Consider the following 24,158-nt stretch of genomic DNA (forward strand, 5'->3'; position numbering starts at 1 on the left):
TGCTTATTTAATGTTTAAAGACTATGAGGCTACACTTTGCACTGTTAGCTTTAAGACTTAGCCTACCTGAGACAGGAAAAGTGCAGCTTATTTCATTTAGTTATTAGTCTTTCAAGACAGTCTCAAGTAAGTTCTTTAAGAACACTAAGCAATAGCAACTAATATATCTGAGTCACTGGGCTGGCTTGGTTTTAGATGTTAAGGGGTTCTCTGTGGATTTTCCCATTTATTAGCCTTTTTTTTTTCAGATTAGAACATTATTTTTATAATTACAGTTGTGAAACAAATATCTTATGAGGGTTTTCCCCTTTAATGTAGGGTTCCAAAGTGATTTACATTGAAAATTATGAAGCCTTAAAACTTGAGTTTCCTCTGGGAAATACTGTTATTGCAAGGTCAGTACCAATGAATAATATTTAAAACTCATGGAAATACATTTCTTGTGGGGCAGCCAAAATGCTGCAGTCCCTAATGACTCATGCCACAGGACTAAGAACTGAGGAGCTGCAACTTCCAGCAAAGTTTTGAACATCATCAATTTGGGAATTAAAAACTCTCCTAAACTCATTATAGCCAAGACTTAGAGTGAGAGCACGATGGGCATCTTCTTCCCTGAAATGTGCCATTACCTTCCATATGATTTGCTCCTATAAAACTCTGCTTTCTATGTTTTAAGATTCCTGAAATCCTTTTACATGAATTGTATGTAATTGAGATAAATGCAGTAAAAAAGCATCACAGAACTAATTTACCTTTCCCAATCATTTTCTAATGAATAATTTTGCAGGCACATAGTATCCACTCCGCAGCATGAGCCACTCAAATGCAGTGTTTGAACAGCCACAATCCAGCACTTTGAAAAGCCATCACCCCAGTCCCCACGCCTGGATTCTAAAATACGATGTTTATTTAAAGGTTTTGCACAATTTCAGGAGCTGCACAATGCCACACAGATAAGCTGTATTGCAAAGGAAATTGAGCCAGGGAAAGGGCAGGCACTGGGGAAAAAGGCCTGGCTCCACACAACTTCTACCACATCATAATGAATGCTGCATGCTTGGCAAGTTCATTGGTGCAAAAAAGGAATTAAGAGCAGCCTTAAGAGCCATAGGACATAGGACCTACCTAATGCTTGAATTTTATGTCTGGATTTACTGATGTTGTAAATGTCCACATCATTATAAGCCTCACAAAACTCATATTCTGTAATCAAACAACCAAGTGGAAATTTCAGTTTTTGTAATATTGGGAACAGGGGGGAGGAGGTTATTCCCCATGGCTGAGAACCAACAACTGAAAATAATAGGATCCTAAAATGAATAAAACTTACAGAAGTAGTTAAAAGAGCCATTAAAAATCCCTCAATGTAAAGGTGCTGACCAGGTCATGGTTTTTTGAGTATGTGCCAAGACTGCACTGCTCAGAAAACAGATGAACTCTTTAAATCAGAAGATCTTTCATAACTCTTCTGAAAATAATTTTTATTTCAATTCACTTGATAAGATTCCCACTATGGACAATTGAGAATCACACATCCAATCCTACACGACATTATGATGAATCTGGTCCTACCTAATTCCTGGTCAGAATCCCTAATGGACATGAAATATTATACAAGGAGATAAAATAAACATGAAGATTATTTATTTCCATAATACATTTTAAATATGTATTTACTTGTATGTGATGAAACTTTTATTGTTTTTGCTTGGGAGATAAAAAGGACAGGATGCCTAGTGTTAAAATTAATTTTCTAAATGGACTTTAATGAACCTTGTCAAATCTCTTGATGCAGCTTTCTTACTTTTAAAGATCACTCAGTCCCTGTCTAAAGAATGAGCCTGCATTAAGATTTAAAGGTCTCCCTTTTAGTGGTGGGGCTGTGCATGCTGAGTCTCAACTTCAACCAGAGGCAAAATATTTTTATTTTCAAAATTAAGAAGTATCAACACATTAGCCAAATGGAATGACTTTACATTATTTTAGACAATGTAAATAATTTATTTACATTATTTCATTTGTGAGGGAAAGCACTTAGGAAAAAGAAAAAAACCCCAAACAACCAAAACACTGCCAGTTGTTGGCAGATTAAAAGCAATAGCAAATTCTACCTTCCAGAGGTACTTTTTTCCCTAAAGTTGCCCCTTGGAAAAAAGTTATTGTTTTTGCTTTTCAAAAAGAGGTCACGTTTTGACTAGTCTGCTGTCACCAAGGTTATGACAAATGCCTTAGAACTGGCAGTACATTTATGCTATTCACGTTGCCAGGAAAGTTGTTACCAGATTTTTTTTATTTTTGAATTTATTTTTTTTTAATGCAAACATTACTATAGCAAAGAAATATTTTTCGTGATTCAAGTAGAAAACAGTTTCAGGCTACACTGAAAGTTTGCATATGCCAGTGTCAGTGAAGGCAAAGAGGACAGTGTGGATGTGCTCCTCTCTCAACTGCGCTCTTCTTGGTTCGGTCTCTCCTCCGGGCTGCAATGGGTCCCTAAGCACTGCAGCAGGGCTCCCATAATAGCCCCAAATATTCTTAACAATAAGGCAGACGTCGCTTCCCAGTTTCACAGGCTTTTTGGAAACACTTTCTTCTTAATGTCGACCTTTTCCTCTTTTATACATCTCTTCCTTTTGCCTCAAGGAGGCTTTTATAGCCACTACACCTCGTATTATGGATCTGAAATGCCAAATCAGGCTACAACATTGCAATGAATTATTCCCATCAGTCCCATATTACAGACTCAGGAATTCAGATTGCTATCATTGTTGGTAGCTCCAAAATTAATGAATATAGTTTATGAGCAACTCTCAGTTCAATTTCATTACCTTACACCAAACTTGAGATAGGGAAAACCACAGCTTCAATCCAGAAAACAGTGTACTATGCATCAAGTTACGGGAGCACTCCTAATCTGAGGTTGGGCAACCACTTGCTCTCATGCCTCTGTGGTATCAAAGGCTCCTTTCATTGAAAAGACCTTTTCAGTTATGTCATATTCCTATTCTTTTAACAAAAGGTCCCCCAAAGAAATATAAAACCCTCATTTAATTACATATCTAGCCCTAAAAGCCCCTTGCTGCTTTGTAGGAATAAAAATTTCCTAGATGTTAAATAGGAACATCATTCTGAAGGAAAAATAATGGCAAGGATAAAACTTTATTCATGAAGAAAACTAGAACTTCATTTAGTATTTTAAAGACTTCATTAACAAAATTCTCTGTGGGTATCTACAAATGTTAGATTAAGATCAAGACCTTAAACAGTTTGTCAGACAGATGAGCACATCAAAGCGTTTCAAAAAGGAAGAACCTGAGACTTGAAAAGCTGTCAGAGAGCAAAAATGAGAAGAAATAAAGGCTAATGAAGTAACTGCAATGCCTGAAGAAATGTCTAGAATAGGCTTTCCTTTACATAATCATCTTCTGACCTTAGGAGGACTGAAAATGAGGCTGAATTCACTTCATGAGGCTGAATTTACTTCATAACATTCAATATTTTATTACACAGGGGTGCAGATTTCTATAAAAACCTGTTCTTCCTTTTTTAATCTCCTCTTTGCTCTATACCTGAAAGATCTCTTTGCTATTATCTCAAAATTATTTGTCACACTGGGTAACAGAGGAGAAAATACTGCATACATTCCCATAAACCTGCTGAAAAGATGCTGTAGTCCTGGCACAATCCCTGGGCCAGCTCCAGCAGCTCGCCGCAGCCCCTGCACCTCCGCATTTGTGGATATACTCCCACAGGGAGTCACTCCCAAGTGTTGTCATGTCTAAAGCAACCAGCAGCCTATAACCCCTAATGGCCTACATATGTTATATATGTATACCTTAATGGCCATAGCTAGGCATACACATCATCAGAAAGGTCTTCAGATATATTGTTGGCGATGGAGCGGACTAAGGCAATTAGGCATCAGATAGATGCACAGACATGCCAAGCTGTATCCCAGAGGAGATCCTCCTCCTCTGCTGACTGCAGCATAGCCCAAGGTCTCCTGTCTTCACTAGCTAAATCAGATCCCTCCAATGGTGAGGCAGGGAGAAAATAGACCGCTTACTATGAGTAATTCAATGTAATTTCATGTAAATAAATCTCTATAATATCCAGAACAAATAAATCAAACTTTTCTTCATCTGTAACCTAAGGTTCAAAAAACAACACAACACCCTCATGGTGCAACGTCTTCATGGTTCAGACATTAGCTGTGGCAAGCAAGTACCTACTTTGGCACACAGCATGATACAACTCTGTATGTGCACCTCTCATCACCAGCAAAGGCAGGTGTATGAAGAAGTCCAACAAAACATGTCTGTTTATTGTTGACAGTAAATAATTTTTTGGAAGAAGGAAGCCAAGTTAGCAACTGATCCCAACTCAACAGCAGACATAGCTAAAAATATAGTAATGTTTGCATGGGATCAGTTAGCAACAGATCCCAACTCAATAGCAACAGCAGAGCCTGCCATGAACTGTGTAGTCATCCTTTCATCTTGTAAGCTCATAAACAAATAGGTATACGCTGTTATAATATTTCCCTTAAGTTTTCAAAATAATATTTTTTTGTACCCATCATGATTTAGAATGAATGTCCGTTTTTACCTTGTGTAACACATGCTGAGTTTGTGGTCTGTGTGCTAATTCTTTCAGAGCAGCAAGGTTTGAACCCCACATGGAAAGGACTAAATCTGCTGTGAGCATTGGGATTAATCCTTCTGACTTGCCAAAATCTAGTCTCAATCCTGTCTCAGGGTATTCATTGCTGTGTTAGCCCCCAACGCAACCTGAATTTTAAGTGTACTTGCTGCAAGAATATTGGAAGATGAAGTTTTAGTTGCTTATTTTATTGAGTGCAATCCTTTCCAAAATACGATGTTTTTTGATGCATGATTATTTAAAAACCCTGCTCTTAAGATAAAAGCTAAATCAACAAAACAATACATTCCATTTAGCACCAACCATTTGGGAACACTACTGGAGATGCATATAAAAGCGCTCATTTCTAGAGACACATATTGTACCCATGTCTGACTGCAACAGTGAGTGCATTGCTCTTGGGAAAATTGCCATGGTCAGGCCATGACCGCCTTTCAGTGAAGGGGGCTGCAAATCCCCAGGTGCCAGGGAGGAAACTGCCTGGAGCTGAGGGAGCCTTGGCCACGTGTTCTGGTTTGCAGGCTCAGTGCCACCACTCCATTTTCCTTGCTGGGTTCAATTTAGCAGCCTGTGCCTGTGGCCCCAGGAAGGAAAGTCCCTGCACCCCAGGAGACAAGTTTTCATGGCCCCAAATCCAGTTCTTCAGGCCCTGGAGCCTCAGCACAGAGGAGCAGAGAAGGTGGTGTTCACTTTCTAAGTCCATTTGATGTGGGAAAAGAAATATTGTGCAGGATGAAGACGATCCCTTTGCAACCGATGGGAATTCATCATCTTATTGTCATGCGTGGCAGCTGCACAGCCACTTCCCCATTGCCATCTCCTACTGCAAGGGTTTCACAAAGAGACTCATACCCATTTTAAGTGGCATGTTGATAGATAAGATACCCTTAAACTCATCTTCCCTCCAGTGGAGCATAGGCAGGCTCCCAATTACCATAAAGTGTATTTTTTACCTTAATGCTTGGTAAAGCATAAAGCAAACAAACACTATCAGAAGCAAAAATATAATCACAGACCAGTGTTGTTGCCAGTTGGAAATTACGTGATAAGCTGCCTGCAAGCTCATTACCACCCGGCTTCCAAAATAAATTAGAAATTTTCAAAACCAGAAAGATGAATAATCAAGGAAATTCTATAATGTCATTTACTAAGGAAATAGCATTATAAAACAATCTTTGCTGCTGCTGCAGATTGACTTTAGCCATGGAATTTATTAACCACCGATAAATGTCAATCATGTTTTTCCTCCCCAAACAAAGTAAACCTCTTTGTGCTCACCCTATGCCCCTTAGCTGGCTCACTAACGGGCTCAATGCTAGGGATGAAAAGAATAACAGGATTCAAAATACAATATTGTTTCTAAACCTTAATAAAAGGAAAGCCACCAAGTACAAACCTGGGTAATTACTTCTACTCAGACGAAAATTACTCAGGCAGTTCCCTAGTGTAAAGCACTTGGAGAAAAAAAAGTTATGCTAGGGCTTGTTTTTATAATTGGGCTGTTTTGTGAGTGTGTGACTAAATAAATAACCTCTGCATACAAGAAAACAGGATCCATGCTGGATGCGTGCAGCTATCGCTTGTTACTTTCAACTGTATTTTACTGTATTTTTATCAATATCTCAATCTTTAATTTAAAATTATATTATAAAAAAAATATATTATAAAATTTCACTGGTAGTCCCAGAAAGCTTTTCAGTTATACGAAAGTTATTCTTAGTTTGCAGAGTATCACTGAGGTTAATAATATCAAAGAAATGTCTCTCATAGCATCCTGAGAAAAAAGAATTCTTAGTAAGAAGTACTAGATAGCACTAAGTAAATTATTTGTTTGCAAAATATGTGATATTGCAGTTGACAAGAAGTAATAGGTGAGTAAAACTTGTTCAGAAAAGGCTCAGGAATGTCCCCATGTCTATTCATTGAAGATGGAATGATATCAATAGATATATTTGAATATTGCCTTTGCGGACAAATCTCCATAACCAGGTAATAGCTGTGATCGCTTCCCAAAGAAGTATGATAAGTATGTTCTTTGCCTGATCATACCCACCTCAGGAAAGGACGACTCCAACACAGCGCTGATTTGAAAGCAATTGAGGTGTCCTGGCTGCGGGTCACCAGTGTACAAACTACCAATATGCAGGTGAGGTGAGGCACTGAAAAAATCCCAGTCTCAGATTTCCATACCTTGGAGCAAGGTGTTACTGGGACAAATCCAATCATAAAGAACACGGTGGGGTGATCGTGTTGTTCTGTGCCTACAGAGCATTTATCACTAACTACTAGACATTACTGCAAAAGTTGGCTTTACTGTTATGAGATGTACAGTGGAAGACTTCTGTTTGAAATGCTGTCTGTGACATTTAACCAGTTTCCACGTATTGCTCCACGACTCGACCGACTGTTACCTAGAGGATCAGCGGGTTTATTTGCTAAAAGACGGCTGCATGTGGGGACACTCCGGAGTCAACATGATCTGCAGGGTCTCAGCATTTTTTTACAGCCACACACTTCAAATAATCACATTTCTCCCTGCTGTCAGGCACTGCCAGAGCCACAGCTGGGAGGTATCTGGTGGTACTTCACAAGCAAGCAAGGGCCATCTTCAGCTGCATAGTTCTGGCACCTGGTCTCTTTGGGAGAAAGTTCTCTCATTTTTCCCTTTCAGCCTTTCTGCTTTACTCCTTTGGCCACTTTTCTCTTTTCCCAGCCTCCTCTGCCTTACCCAGCAAGATGAATCAGACACCCCACTAGATGCACCTTACAATGCCACAAAGGCACCCCAAAAATGGTTGAACTCACTATTTGCCTATCTCAGGAAATCCTCAGCTATCCCAAAGCCTCTAAAACAGCTCTGACTCAACCACCTCTTGGATGCTGCTACAGGGCTCATGCTTAAGGCTCTCTGATCTCTGAGGGAGTCCCATCTGGCCTCCTTGATTTGGTTAGTTGGTTCAAACTACAGCCACCATCAAGGAGTCACCAAGTCGTTTGGGATCAAAGAGCCCCAAAGACTGTTTATAGCATTAGGAGCTACTGCCAAGACGCTGAGTGATAGCACCCACATATTTACAGTTTAATGAAGAAATAGACCCTCTTGGCAAACTGGAGCCTGCAGGAACTTCACAGAACATGTCAGGTTCCACTGATGGAGATGGGTTGCATACAGATGAAGTAAGGGATAAAGCAAATAGCTGCAAAATGTATGTGAGGACCCCATACACCCACATCTGAAATGTCGCCCTGCATATGAAGCAGTTTATAATCTCCCATAATGCCCAAGGACGTAAAAATGCATGGAAACTTGATTTGTTTTAAACTACAACAACCAAAGAAGCTCTCACAGAAGGGAAAATTTTCAGGTTTTTAAGTAAATCTGCTGAAGTATTTGTGCTATTTTCAGGATCCTGTGTGTGCACAGTGGAAAATTAAATCTTTTCCAAAGCCACTTTGCATGGCACCCTATGTAAACCAGAGCAGTTCAGATGACTTAACATAATCTGATCTTTAGTGCTCGGCATTAGCTTTTGTCTCTGCTATTAATTTGACAGGTTAACAGAATGGCACCCTTGATCTCAGAATTCATTCCATTCCTACCTCCTTACTACTATTTGTGCTCCTACCACAGTTTATTTCACCAGCACGCTGTCAATTACACAACTACACCCAACAATTCCCAAGATAAAGAACTTCTGAGTTACAGGAGGGGAGGGCAAATGCCCATTCGCACTCAGAGCCCCTCTCTCTGAAGTCCATGCAAGTTTTGCCATTGATTTCTATGGCACCAAAGCAACCTCCTTGCAGCCACATCAGACCCTGAGATCTTCTTTCTGTACTTGGAGAGATGACACCAGTCCATTTCTGCTATCTACTTGTTAATACTCTTCAAAATGAAGGGCTGTACTCCAACACAGTACGTTGCAGCTAGGAATTTTGTGTTATGAGTGATTTAACATTGACATTTTCTTAGGCCCAGTATTTAGAAATCAGCCATTAGGTGTTCCTCCTCAGTGTATTATCCACTGAATTCGCACTGCTTGATAGTACCATTACTTCTACACACACAAACAGTTTTCAAATTTCTACTGATGTAACACAGGGCATGCTGAAATTTTTTGCTACACCCCTACTTCAGCGATGAGTTTCAGTGTACCAGTTTAGTAAGACAAAGAGCATTTGCATGTGAATAGTGCTGCGCTCCCAGAGCAGCCTGCTAGCACTTCTCCACTGCCACGGAAAGCACAGGCCTTTTTGCAGTTGCACGTGCTGAAGGCTGAAACTATTTTTAACAGTCAATGCTGCTGCATTACAGAGCATCAAACACATAATAGCAAATCCTAGACACAAAAGCAATGATTTTTCAGCTGACCACCCATACTATCACAATAATTTTCAACGCATACGAGGCTCAAGGAGGGCATCAGCTGCAGATTTATAGGAGGAAAGGGAAGAGTGTGTCATCCACCCCATCAGCACTACCCAGGGGAGCAGAACAGCTTCCATGGCTTTTAACCCAGTTCCTGCTGTACAGGCCCTTCCTCCTCATTCAGATCAGGGTCTGTGCCAAAAGACCTTTTGGACCTAATATGGAGCCATACCAGCTGCAGTCTTCTAAAACTTCTGTATAGCCCTTCCAAGGGTTATCCTACAAAGGGATCTGAGTCAGCCAGTGTTAACATATCTGCATTCTCAAAATCCTCTGCAAGCAACAGAGATTTATTTTGCAGTTATAGGGAAGGAAACAACAGCACAGAAAAAATGAAACATCCTGCTCAGCATCGCATGGTGCCAGTCTCAGAGGTGGGGAGACAACCCAGATCACAGCTCTCAGCCTCGTCCCTTAATCACCAGAACTTGCTGAGTCCTATGCAGTTAGGGACAAACTGCAAACAGGATACAGTTTCGTCTAAACCGAGATGCCATACAACACAACACGCAAATACAATGTCTATAGATAATGAAATAACCAATGTGATGCATCTAACTGAAATGCCTCGCAGGAGTCCAACTGTTAGAGGCTCACCATCCCCCATCAAGTTGGGCGCCAGCTTGCTAGGTAATTTTTGATTATCAGGTCTACGAGAATTTATGGTGTTGTAGGGTGTTACAAGAGAGATTATCTTTATATGGTTAGGTCTGCAATACTTCCATACAGCAAAAAGGTCACAGAAATGTTCTGAACACTTGCCAGGACGCACAGCTATAGAAAGTTATAACTCTTTGGACAAAATGCAGCACAGGTTTCAAAGGGAACATTTTCCAAGCCCCTTAAGTTCCTTACAAATTACACAATGATGCATCTTTATAAGGGTAATAATTAAGATGCTTTTCTGTTAGGAAAAAGCCCCAAATTCTTGTCAAGTATATGTATATTTATAAAAACACTTGAGGCTAATCTAGGGAAAATGTTAATAAAGTCATTTGTTCTGATTATTAGAAAAAGAGGATAAAAGAAGCCCCAGGTTTTCCTCTTACTCTAGCTTGTGCATGGCCTTTTTGGTGCCCAAGTGTTTTATCGAACACCCCATTCTCTCTCACATCAATCTGGTTCTTGGGCACCAACTTCACAATTGACTGTGAAAAATCTTGAATGAAGAATTAAACTTCTATCCAGAGGAAAAAAAACAAAGCTGATGCTAGGGCTAGAAAGGGGGAAATACAAGTCTTTCTCTCTGGGCTATAACCTTACTAGTCTTGGTTTTGTCCCCACGGCAGTGGGAGCCCTCAGTATAGCCTCTTCCAGCCATGCCCAGACATGACAATCCAACTAACAATTTGTGCCTTACATGGGCCTCGATCAGGTCAGCAGCTCAGTTCACGAGGTGTACAATTTGCCTCAATTAGTCCTGAGGCAGTAAAATGACACTTACTTAGGTGGCTTCCCAGTTAAGCTGCTACTTAATAATCAAATCCTACTGGCATAATTTTGATGTTTGTGTAAAATCACATTCTGTAACTTCCATAATTGGGCAAGGTAAGGGAAGATTCTTTAATTAATATAAACATTAAAAAATTAATATAAACAATATAAACATGAAAACATGAAGGATTAAACTCTCCAGCCTTGGACATAATCCAAAATTCAACTGGATTAGGCCTTGAGAGAGGTCATCTAATCTCGCCCTGCTTGCAGCAGGGGGTTGGACCAGAGACCTCCAGAGGTCCTGTTCATCCTAAACTACTTTATGAGTTTATGACTCCAAGTGCTTGGATTTTGCTGATTCTGGGTTTAAATCCAAGTATGCCATAAACTCTCCTGGGATTGAGTTTCCCACACCATGTAGCAAAGCAGAGCTTTCCTACCTATCATCCATTAGCATTCACTGCCTTCCTCTCCTCACTGCAAAGCCAGCTCTCATGCTGGCCTGTATAGTCTGACTGCACTACCCGCTTCCTACCCTGGAGCTCAGGAGCTGGAGAGTTAAGATGTCTCAGTCTCCCAAGTTTATGAATCACCAGATCCTTGAGTGAGGAGTGCCCAGCAGCTGCAATTTCCCACCAACTCCATCACCAGACAAAAAAAATTACATCACTTCAAACTTTTTTTTTTCCAAAGTTGTAAAGAGAGAAAATGAGGAAACATGATTGATAGAGAAAACAAAAAAAAATCCTCCTCCAGTGCTAAAGCAACTAGCTCACAGCCCTGGCTCTCTGTGGTTAAGTGAGAACTACTGCTATTGAGGTAAAACAGGATTTCTTTGTTAAGGTGCCAATGCTCTCAGCTCAAGCCTGGAACATCTCTTGCCAACTTAGCAGGGCTTCCTCCTCCCCCTTGGCTGGTACTGCAGTGCCGCCCTGGTACTGCACACAACCTGCCTGCCTTCCTGCACGTGTATTTACATATTGCTTGCTAATTAGCACATTCTCTGCTTCAAATTGCTTGTTTCTGGTGCAGCCTTCCAAAGACAACAGATAAAATTATTCATCATGTACAAAATATTAAATGTATGATCACCTCATTAGTTCCTTCACTAATATTTTTCCGGAAGCATGACATAAAACCCGATGATGATCTGGTGAAACAGGCAAGTGGAGACCTTGTGTGATGGCACCTCCCTTTCCTCGTCTTGGCTACACAGACTCTTTCTGGGAACCCTTCACACGTGCACTGAAGCTACAGCAGCTTAACACCCTGCAGCCCACCAGGGGCTGAGTAATGGTAGCTGTGTGAATGCATTATTTTGGCCTGCAGTAAAGAGAAAAGAGAGTTAAAGTTGCATTTGAAAAACAGCAGCGTTTACCAGAGGCTAAGGGCTCACATACCATTACCACAGCTCAGGTAATGCACGGTGAACTGTAAAACTAATCATGAACCTGAAATCTTATCTATTTGCATTGCAGTGATGATACCCAGCTGTCCAAAATCCCCTGGAATCAATGCAAACTCTCTCTGCATTCAGTGCCTTATGTTTCCTGCTACGGCCACATTATTTGCTTTGATTAATGATCACTTTGTGTACTATTAGCTGAGCAAGCAAAGTGTGACTCCAAGCATCTGAAATAAGACCAGGGAGATATTAAAGCCTATAGCACAATCAAATGGCCTTGCAGCTCCCTACCCTCTCCTTTCCAGCTCCTTTTTAACTGGATATATTTTAACAGGATATATTTCCTAAGAACCTTCCAAAGATCCCATCTTACTGTTGAAATAAACAATAGTATTTAGAGCTCCACTGGGTTGTTATGAGTAGCCTTCTCTAGCTTTCGAATTTCTCCCAGACTACAAAGCTAGCAGTGCTGGAGAAGTTAGCCAAAATGCACGTATAGTTTACTGAACAGTTTACCATAGATAAACAATTACTTATTGCTTGGAGAGTTTCAAAATAAAATGATGGGCTATATGTTCCCACAGTACCAAGAATAAATGGCCTAAAAATGAAAAAAAGTAGGAAATTCAAACTAGATATGTGTAGGTACTGTTAAAGTCAGAGATATAGGGGTTTGGTGCAACAATTCATGAAACCTTCATGGCCAGTGCCCGTGGTCCTGGTGATAACATGGCTGAGAGTCTTAAACAGTTGAACTAAAGTGAACGCTCTCAGTGAGCTTGTCTTCCCCTCTCAGCTTATTTCAATACAATATGCAATGATTATTCCCATCGTCTTCCACCAAAATAAAAAGTAGCAGAAAGCATCTTTCTGTAGAAGAGTTTTAATCAGAAAGTTTTTTCACAAAAAAATTAATCTTTTAAGAGTATTTCTCCCCAAAACCACCAGATCACATAAATGCAACAGATATTTATGAAACATGTCAGAGAGATCAGCAAACAGGTCCTTTACAGGGGAAAAAAAAAAAATAAAAATCATGGAATTAAAACTTTGTCTTTAGTCAGAACCAGGATTAGACTTGCAGTTGTCCTTGGCTACAGTCTGAGCTATTTCCTTCCCCACACACACTAGATAACTTTGCCCAATGAAGCTTTCTCATGGCTTGGAGCTTTAGGCAAGTTCCCCAACTATTTCTCACTAAAACATTTACAGATATAAGAGGTTAACTGTCCTTTTGCTACCAAGGGAAGGAGAGGTGTAGTGTGGAGTTCAAGCTTTTTCAACCTCTATCAAGGAAATCTGCCAAAATCATGCTGCAGATCTCAGCAGCTTGTTGGCTCCTGTTATTATCAGCATGTGAAGTGCTAAGGAAAACAAAAACAAAGACAAACACCACAAACAAAACTATTTGCAGAAGTTTTAGTGGTTCTCCAAAACCCAGGAACATAGCTGTATGTGCTTCAAGATCTGATCTTGTATCTAATCCATGCTGCAGGGATGTGTTTTACAGAGCAGACCTCTAGCAGCTCTCACTGCCACCTCTCTGCGCATGCCTTTCCCTGCGCATTCAGAGCCTTTCAGACAGTCACAGAAAAGAGGTAGCCAAGAGTCGTCCATAGACTAATGTAGATGCAGATGCAGAAGAACCACCTGCATCACATGCATCACCGGGTTGCTGCTGTGACACAGAGCCAAGATGCTCATGACAATTTTCAAGTCTCAATACTTTGCTGCAGTTTCTGGAGCCTGAAAGGCCAGGGCTGTGAGCAGGTGCTTTCCGAAGCCACCTTTGAGAGGGAAACTCAAAAGCTGCAGCTTTGATTTATAGCTACTCTGAATCAGCTTTAGAAGTCTCTCTATAAAAAACAATTTGGCATTTCAGAGATGGAACTCGGCTTTTAAGATATCAGGATGATTTGTGAAGGGCTTCCACAATGCAGAGCCCACAGACATGTACTTTGTTCAGAACTGCTAAACCTGCACTATGGATTTGCAGAAGAGGTCTGGCGCACATTTACAGAATGGGCTGAAAAAATCACAGTTTGGACAAAAATAACCCTACAAGAAAAACTGTCAGAATACATGGGATCAGAAATCTTTCCATTTTTAGAAACCCAGCATTTTGTTAAGGTGAAAAACTCTCAAAGTTCTATTTTATGCTTCAAGAAAAGCAAGCCCTGGAATACTTGAGAAATAAATATAATCTTTTGATTCACAAGGGAAGTATTCCCCTTTTATCCCCCTGTAATTCACAAAGAGGAAAGCATTTAGAATATTTTCTTCCAAAATAGCACTCACTTGGTTATCTAGATCAGAGGTCTGCCTACAGAAATGATAATGAAACTGCAGAACTATTTCCGTACAATCTCGACTCCAATAAATTACGTGGCTACTTTAAATAGACGTTATGCATCAAACTGCAGTTCTCAATCATATTTTAGCATAACACTATATTCCTAGAATATGTTATCCACTAGTTATATCTTAAACTTGCAGTTTAAATCAATATACGAAAAAAACTGTTGCAAGACTTGGTTGTTCTTGTACAAAGCAAAGTGCAGAAGATGAAGTTTCTAGAACGCAATGTGCTGATAAGAAAGCTAAGAACAGGGGGCTTTTTGCTCATTTGTTCATTCTGAGTTTGGTTTTGATCTGTGTGGCTTTTGCATCCCTTGAGTGCACTCACGTGTAGGTTGTTCCAGGAGCTGTTTCCATCCTGAGGCAGAACTCTGGCCCTTGGGAAGGGGATGGGTGTTGGTGCTGTCAGTTTTTCACCTTGCAAACAGGAGCAGTTTTAAAGGGGAGATATTGCTGGTGCTCATTCTTTTCCAAGAGTATACTACGTGAAATTCTAGAGACAAGAAACAATTCTTCATGCACAAGATCAAATCCAAACAATTGCCTTTAAACCACACTTTGAAAACCCACTATCTTAAAGTGGCAGAGCAGTTCAAGCTGTGAAAGTCTGTGAGCAAACTAGAAGTCAGGTGTGAACAGGGAAGAACTGAAAACTAACAATTTCCAAATACAAAAATACAAAATAAAAAGCCAAAAAGCATTCATTGAAATGAGAAGAGGGTGTTTTCGGTGAGTTTCACAAATCATCGTGCATCATGAAGGTGATATTCACATCCAAAGCATATGGTGGGGGGTTGCATTGTTTTGAGAATTGTCATACTTTGGCAGAAGTCACACCACACAGGGTTTGAAGCTTTGATGCTTCTACTTGACATAAAGGCTTCAGTACTGCCTACTGCCTTATTTCCTCACAAAACAGTCTTATGAAATCTACTGTAGCCTTTTCTCTACCTCTTTTACACCATATGCATGCATAGTCGGTATACAGCTCTCAAAAATTCACGAAAATGTGCTAAAAACAGTAACTTATAATGCAATGAGGGCTTTTTAAAAATAATTTGCTCAAAGCTAAACACCAGAGGAAATCTAAGGTCACATAGGTTTAAGCAATGAATAGCAATGAATTAGCAATGAATACGTTGTTACTGAATTTAGCTTTTTTCTGCTTGCAAAATAGGTAGGAGTAGTGCAAAAAGGTGTCAAATTCAGCCTTACTTATTAATTTATTTGCAAACCTTTTGATAGGACTGCATTTGCTAACCTTAGGTGAAAATACGCAGCATTCAAACTTTTAGACATGCATTCCTATCATGATTTTGTTACCAGTGAGATGCAATACCAATGCAATCATTAGCAGTCAGCACAATACAGTGTCCCTTCCCAACAATAATCAAATATATATGCTGAATTTCACATTCACAAAATATGAATATTTAAAATTAAGTTGGTTTTACAGAAATGTTCCCATTACAAAAATACTCACATACCCCTAGGCAGCAAATTTAAAAATAGTTTTTCCTTTAATATTCCAAACTGAATTGCAGTACTGTAGACATGCAAACACCTCTAATGCTTCTTATATATGTATTTTCAATATACATTTCAATATACAAAGCCTGTGCTTGCTGAGTGGCAAGAGAGTAATAGACAGTTTTCAGAACAGATAGATTATAATTACCATGCTGCTGATTTGCTCAGTCTAGTAAAAGTTAGTGGAAAAAGCCACTGTTCTGCTAAAAGGATTTCACCCTGGAGAACATTGGACAGTTTACTTTTTCTCAGCTTCTCAGGGCTCCTGCTGACAGCTCCAGCAGGACTTACCTGCCTCTGGATGGGGAAACACAGGCATCCCTTGCCCATGGCTCCTGGGCAGCCAGCAGCTAAGGAAATCCTGCTCCAGCTGTGAACTAGAAAGCCCAGACTTTAACCAGGCCATCAGGTCTGTGAGTGGATTTCATACAACCGACTGCAGAGTCCTTTAAAATTGATCGGGGAAGAGACAGGTGGACAAGAGACACTCCTGGCTCCTTATGGTGTCAGACCATTTGTACTCAACACATCCCCTTTTCCCTCTGCTGATGTCCTCTAAACTGTCTTTGTGTCAGCAGCAGAGTCACTGGATACATCTTATTCAAGAACGCCTGTGGACTGGGGTTTCTTAAATAAACTTTCTAAGCAATTCCAAATCATGGAAGTTTTTAAAAAATATGGTTCAATCTGATTTAAACCAAAACCCAACAGAAAATAAGAAAACAGCTAGAGGAACAAAAGAAACCCCCAAAACCCAAACCAAAAACCCACAACCCACAATCCTGCTATTTGGCCTACTTTATGCTTATCTTTCAATTTAGTATCTAAGATAAATTCATACTTAACCCACGTTTAAATGATGCCAGTAATTTTAAGAGATGCTTTTTTGCATAAGCAGTAATGTTCAGTCATTTGAGAGGCACTTGGGACTCAAAATGCATTTCCTGGACTCCGTTCAGGCTATGTGTAAATAATTAGCTTTGTCCACAGCACTGGTCCTCTCCCTGAATGTAAGAGCATATGAACGGTCAGAAATACTATTCCTGTTCTCTGCGTAACCATGCAGTTAGCTACCTCAGCAGGACTGAAAGTTTCCTTGATGTGAGATGTCAATTCTGAGCTGATGAGGAAACGACCATCATTATGCTTTATGGCTACATGAAAAACATTTTGAACACATAGAAACACAATCATCTTCTCTCTCCAAGTGAGCACTAGAAGCAGATGAATTGCGTGGATTCTGGCTCATAGCTTTGCTCCAGCACGCTAACCTCCACTTTGTACGTTAAACGATACTACATATGTAGACCTAAATCCATGACATCATCCACAGTTATGTACATGTGTAAATGTTAACCCTGAAAACTTATTTTCAAGCTTGTAAATAGCCCTATAATTACAATACTTCTGATCAGGTTTCAGAAAAAGTTATCAGTGCATTTTTGCCCACTGACACAACAGAATATAATTTCTCCCCCCCCAAAATTGATTCGCTTTTGCTATGTCCCTTGTCACAGTGCTGGTCATAAAGAAGCAGCCCCTGAACATCAGCTGAGAGAAACTCTCTAGAATACACTTATGTTGTCTCAAAAAAAACCAACCCCAAAACAAAACAAAAAAAACCAAACCAAAACAAAAAAAACCCCAAACAAAACCAAAACAAAACCTCCCACCCTTTTACCAAGCAGTAACTGAATCAGAACTTTCTAAACTGAATCAGAACATTGCTTTCTGTTGTGTTCCAAAGTATTTCATCTGGCCCAGGGCATTTCTGACTCGTGCCACAGTGCTGTGACATGTATTGCATGTGTGGACCTGAGCATGGAGAGCATCCTGCTGCAGACTCCCCATCCCGCAGAATAAAACACTTCAACTTCCTAAATCCAGACATCTGTTATTTTCATGCCACTCATCCAAGAACTAGAAATTTCTTCACTAGTGCTTCATGATCACCTTGGCTATTATAAACATTTTAATTTTACATGATCTGACATAACTTTGTGCTTCCTTCTGCTCTGACATGCTATGATGGATTTAGAAGGGTGGCTGATAAAGCATTAATACATTTATCTGTTTTTATGCAAACAGAAACGGAGAACTTGCTTTTTCATACACTGGAATTACATTCAATGTGATCATAAGAATATGTTAACATAGTAAAATCTCTGATGAATAATTCAGGCTCTTAGGAGTGAAACACTGAAGGAGACATTTTCAGATGACTGTGTTGACAGGCTCTGATGTCCAATATGTTCAATGCAATGGAGAATGAGTTGGAAAGCCCATGAATGTCATTTTTCTAGTTCATTTACTTCTCATCAATAATAAATGGCATCATGTATTAATTTTAAATTCCCTACTGGAGAGACTGGAACATTCATGCTAGAAATGAAAAGTGCATCACAATGACGTCAATACCCACTTGTAGGAATGAGTCAGTCGTGTGCTTCTGACCGAGACAGCATTGAGAGGAGTTAAGAAAAAAAATCCCAATATGACCACAACATTTACAATAAGGAGAAGTCATGTGCGAGTTATGCCGCTGTCAAGTTCAGGTTGGTAAGGGGTATGGTTTCTCCGATGTCTTTAGGTACATGCTAGCTTCTGGCCAGGCTGTCAGAGTCAATCTGCAAGCAACAGGTTAACTACTGTGTTTGTTTTCACACAGCCTTTTATCCCTCCCAGGCTAAGATTTCATAAAGTCAAAAGCAATTTGCCCGGATCTCAAAGATTTTAAGTGTTGGCCTGCTGACTCTGATTTTGCAAATAGAGACCAGGCAAATGCATCTCAAACAGGAACAGCAAAGCATTAGAGTTTAGCTCCTTTATGCCAAACAAACTATTGAAAGCCTCCCTCGCTCCCCCAAGATGCTCAATAGTCAAGCTCATCAAATCACAGTCATCATTTTAAATAATTTGTGATTTATGTTATCACATACAGGTCTATTGAGCACAATTAACCTATACTGATATATCTCAGAAAAAAACTTTCACTATTGCACTTCTAATTAGTAAATAGCAGATTTCTCTAATTGCTAGAGAAACAGAGCTCACCCATCATAGCAACAACCCTGCAGGTCGGCAGGCCGTACAGCACAAGAGAAAACAGGCAGCTCAGCAAGGCACATACCCGAAACAGCGCAGTCGTTTCACAAAGTAGACACATTACACATCCCTTTATCACATGCCTCAAAGTTGTTCCTTAGGTGAGGACATCTCACAAGCTCCTGAAAGCTCAGACCTGCCAAATCCCTTGTTTTCACCACAACTGCTGGCCTTTCTCTGAAATACCGATCAAAGCAAAGCAGAGTTATAAATTGAGGTAGGCGTTGCTCAACTGCCTCAAGCATCCATCAGCGGCTGCCAAGGCCATGTAAAACCGTTCTTCGCACACATCCAGTAAGAGGTTTCCCCTGGGCCACCCAGGACTCAAGAACAAACAGGCACATTAATGGGATGGTCTTACCCATCCTAGCAAACCACCCTTTTTAAGGAGAAAAACAAGCTCCTTGCCCCCTTCCTAGCACTGTGAACTTCTCCCAATCAACCCACACTCATACTGGTAACTCCTGGCACACAGGAGCCTCCTTCTATTTACAAACTCCAAGGCTGAGTCAAAGCTGGCTGGTAACATGGCAGCTGGTTTGCAAAGTTTCAACTCCCCTTTGGCTTTAAGTCAAATGTATACAGAAAATATGTCAGAAATCCCAAAGCTGAAGCACAGACCAATGCTTTCTAGATTTGTGCAAGATGGAAGTCCCTACAGACTGGATTTTCAAAGGCATTTTGCCAACCAGTGCAATATTAAAAGATAGCTATCAGCACTGAAAGCCCTGGAAGCATCTGAAGGTCTGGCTTGGTGGCTGTCCACATCAGTGCACCATGAGAAACATTTTCAAACTTAGCCTCTTATACATAGAGCTGTCTTTCCAACACCGCAAAATTAAACTGCATCATGGCTGTAGTATAAAACTAACTAATTTAATGTTTTGACCATAAAACCATAACTCTGACAGAGACATAAGATTTAAAATTACCTTTTGTATGATTTCAATACGAGCTTATTATCTAAATGTCAGATGCAATCAATAACATTACCTTTTGGTATATCCCAGTGTACATGATTTATTTGCAGTAATGTTCCATAATTACAGCTGATATAAAATGACTAATCAACTTCACATTTTGACACTAATTCATCACAGTTAACCATTCTATTCGCAACTTCCACCCTGTTTGCTATTTAACACATTTTTAAAAGCAGTTATATGATCCTTAAATAAGCCAGTGAAGCACAGTCCTTCATGTAGATTTTTATTTATATGTGTGTGTATATATATACACCCCTACACACACACACACAGAGAACTGACCAATGCTTTCTGTTTGCCCATTAAAATATTTTACAAACTCAAAAAAGTGGCCGATTTTCAATGCAATTCACAGCAGGCTAAATGATTGAATATTTGACAAGTGACAGAAATTAAGCCAGTTTCTACTTCCTTTCAGCTCATGTCATTTATTTTATTGGATTACAGTTATTAGAAGCTGGGGGAGGAAAGTGGGCAGGAGAAGGGGGATTAGGTTTAGTTGTTCAGTCGACAATATAACTTACTCATTTTGGCACGTACCGCAATGCCTATTTTTACACAGCCCATCGCTCCGCTCTCCCCAAGATGTGCCTTCACCCACACACCACTTGTGCACTGTACAAGTCACATTCCTTATGTAATGGCAACATTTTTTCTCTGATACGTAGGCTTGTGCCAGAGCATGTGAAAGGGGGAGCAGGCTCGTAGAAAGGAACCAGCTGGAGGCACCAACACGGGGCATGAGGAGCGGGCTCGCTGCAGCTCCCGGCTGGAGGGCTGCTGATGGCTTTGAATGTCCTCAACAAAAGCAAAGAGGAAAACAACAAGCATGGCTGATACAACCTTGAAAGCACAAATCAAAACCAGTCAGTATGGTATACAAGAATTTACAGCATGAAAATCTCTTTTGCATCACTCAAAATGGCCAGCGGAGTTTTTCCAAAGTTTTTTTTTCTTTTTCAAGACTCTCCATGACAATACCATATCGTGCTATTAGTAATATATTGCTATAATTCTGTGCTTTGGCACCACTGATTTTTGCTCCCTACACATAAAAATAAAGTTTAAAATTAAAGTGAATTTCTCCTTTTTCCTATAACTTAAAAGCTATAATTATAAAACAAATATTTCAAGCTTCAGCCAGTCACATGGCTTGCTCCCTCACCTTATTTAAAAAAGGATCAATTTACAAGAGAAATGAAAACTAAAGTCAAACCAGCTTTTTAGTGAATTTTTTTGCAAAGGTTTATGCTGTTATTTCTCATGTGAAAATACTAAATAGGAAGTTAAAACTAGCTCAATAAATCATTTTACATGGTGAAACTATGTTATTGAGTATATATGTATTTCATATAACCATTTAAAATTGATATTTTTTCTTTCTTGTACATTGGTTAACAATCACGATTACTTCTCTATGTCAAAATTTTCATAAATACCATTCTAGAGATTTTAAGTAGTTCATACTCAAAATATAAAAGATTAAAATTACCTATATTTGCCTTCATGTATTACTAATACAAGAAGCAGAAGGAAAAAACCCTGTATGTCAGTATAGAAAAACAGAGAAATATATTAACCACCAAACTTACATATCGTATAAAAGAGCAAAGAGGCCAGTGGAATCAAAAAGTTCAGGACCTCAAAGGCTGTAAGATGTCTGTTGTCCCATTCCTCCAGGACACACACTGTAACCTGTTACCTTGCTCTGCTGACTACTCAGCAGCTCGACACCAACTCACTAATTTCCCTGCACAAGTCCATGACATGACTTCTAAAATATCTGTATAGAGCAGATGAGATGCATGATCATGTTGTCCACAATTACTTTGCAAATTACTGTCAACCAGATTCAGCACTGAATACATTTCAGAGAAAGGTCAGTTAAACATGCTAAAATATCATTATTAAATTATATAACAATTTAGATGACAAGCACAACAGACAGCTTTCTAGATACCCTGCAAGGAAACAGCATGCTTTTCTGTGCTATCTAGAGAAACAAATGCATACAAATAACTAATAATAGTAAAGCAAAGTCATTGAGTAATTCAAAAGATATAGTGGCTCTCCTTCCTACAGAGATTAAAATTATATAACAAAAATAAGATAGTAACGAGCTAATTCCATCATTGTCATTATTATTAGCCTGTACAGTTTATGTTAATGTTAACAAGAGTTGTCAAGACAGTTAGATGATAAAGCATATGCAGCAGACAGATTGGTTCAGTTTAGCATCTGAATTTACATTTTAGCTAAAAAGAACGATTTAAATATGATTTTAATTTGAATTAAAATATACAAAAGGATTTTCATAAAAAGACCTTGTTCCCTATAGATCTATATGAAAAAAGCTGTCATCAAAATAGAGTTATTTTAGCAGATTTCTTTCTAAAAAGACAGGAGGTGGATGTTATGAAAGTGAATGAGCCCAGCAAAGTAAACCTCAAATACATTCACTTTATGCTATGCTTTTCCCAGGGCCATGAACAGACTCCGACACATCTTGCTTCGGTGAATACCCATATGAGAAGACCTGTGTGGTCCTCCCAGCCTCATCCCTCCACAGAGCAAAGCTGCATGTGAGACAGGGCACTGCCTGCTCCTCCAAGACCTTGGCTGAAGGGACTCACTGTAGGATGGCACAAAGGGAGCAAATCAGCTTCATTCAATGGACCACCACTACAATAAAAACAACTCCTGATTTACACTGGCGTGAGTGAATCAGGTTTTTAATGCTTTGGATGGTGCCAGAATTCGCACAGATGATCTGTTAGGGGAGATCCATCAAACAAGCTGGAAGTCGGGCTCTGCTCTTTTTTTGCCTTGTGGGGAGCCTGCTCTTTGCAGAGACTGGAGGGGCACAAAGACGGGGAAGAGACGGCCAGTGGCAAGGGACCCTGCCTGGCTTCTGGCCATTGGCATGGGCGCTGTCAAAGGTCCCCCAGGAGAGCTGGCATGGCATGACCCTTTAGAAAGAACCCATAGCCCAGTGGGGGCCTGCAAACTATAAAATATGTCATTCTTGTAGTTTTCGAGTTAATCTCACTAACTCAATAAGGTAAAATAGTGTCTGCTTTTTTCAGGCCCTGTGGAGCAGTATGAATATCCTCTAGGGCTTTTTTCCATTTCTGTAGAAATCATAATATCTTCTATAAAGTCTAGACACAATTTTCACAATGTAAGCTCTAATTAGACACCAACATTGCTGTTTCCAGAACAGACAGCTGTTGTCAGCAAAGCAACACTGTGCATCTGGAACAATTTAATATATTATTTGAATAGGGTTTTAGTTTTAGAAAAATACAAACTTAAGTTCAATTCAATGGATATAGAAAATCTGGCTGCTTCAGGCAAACAGAAATGCTGAAATGTTTTGTCATTTCATTTGAACACCCTTGGAATAATATTGGCATTACCCCCATACACAAAGCACACTGCAGAATACAATAGGAAGGTAAGCTGTGAAAACAGACAAAAGATTACCTCAAAATTAAATCAAGGACTTCAGCACTGCTAATTATGATGTCATTGAAAGATGCAATTCAGTCAGCCAGAAGAAAAGATCAATTGGAAGGGAAATAACCAACTAACTGTGGCAATCCTCAAAATGGAAACACCTAAAAAACTGCAAGGCATTTTCATGATGCCTTAGGAAACTATCAGACAACTGTTCAAGCTGTGCTTCAGGACATGCTATATCCAATGGCACCCTATGTCCCCAACCAAATCCTGCAACCCTATGCAGTCCCTTAGGCAGACCGTATAGCAAAGTTTTCAAACATCTTTATTTCTGCTCCTACACCACATGCATCTGTGTTGCTCTCCTTGATGACTCGGGATGTAGACAGGATTTCCAAATGAAGTTCATCCAGTGCATGTGAAGGGATGCAAAAACACTCAACTGGAAATTCTGAAGAGAACAAAGGAAGCCAACCTCACCTGCAGCAGCATCATACTATGGTCGTATGCAATTGCTGCTGCATTGAAGTTCCTTGTTTCCATAAGGTGGCTACAGTTGTTTTCCTACCATTCATTGCAAATCTTCATAGTGTGGATGACATCAAAGTATTAAATCTTTTTTCTTACTCTAATTGCATAAAAGAATAAAATTGGGATTATGTATGCTGGCACACACACACCGTGCATCTACAGGTCATAAAAGCAACAAATCCAGTAAACTGCAGTCACCATTTTTGCCAAGCAAAAAATGAAATACATCACCACTTCCAGAAAAAAACAAATC

At 39.7% G+C, this 24,158-nt stretch overlaps 1 protein-coding gene across 29 annotated transcripts in view; it reads right to left on the reverse strand.

Annotated features, from left to right (window-relative positions):
• Positions 1 to 24,158, reverse strand: part of HTR2C (5-hydroxytryptamine receptor 2C) — a 186,649-nt gene that overhangs the window by 97,242 nt on the left and 65,249 nt on the right. For 2 of the 29 annotated variants that reach the window (XM_072877406.1, XM_072877411.1), the window contains exons 3-4: positions 14,620 to 14,784; positions 11,621 to 11,851 (exon numbers count right to left, since the gene is read on the reverse strand). The exons of 26 other annotated variants lie outside the window; for them this stretch is intronic. The gene's annotated coding sequence lies outside the window, so the exon portion shown is untranslated. The remainder of the gene's footprint in view (positions 1 to 11,620; positions 11,852 to 14,619; positions 14,785 to 24,158) is intronic. One more of the 29 variants, XM_072877407.1, reaches the window with a different exon arrangement.

The sequence above is a fragment of the Ciconia boyciana genome, chromosome 12 (assembly GCF_034638445.1).
Source record: "Ciconia boyciana chromosome 12, ASM3463844v1, whole genome shotgun sequence".
NCBI lineage: Eukaryota > Metazoa > Chordata > Aves > Ciconiiformes > Ciconiidae > Ciconia > Ciconia boyciana.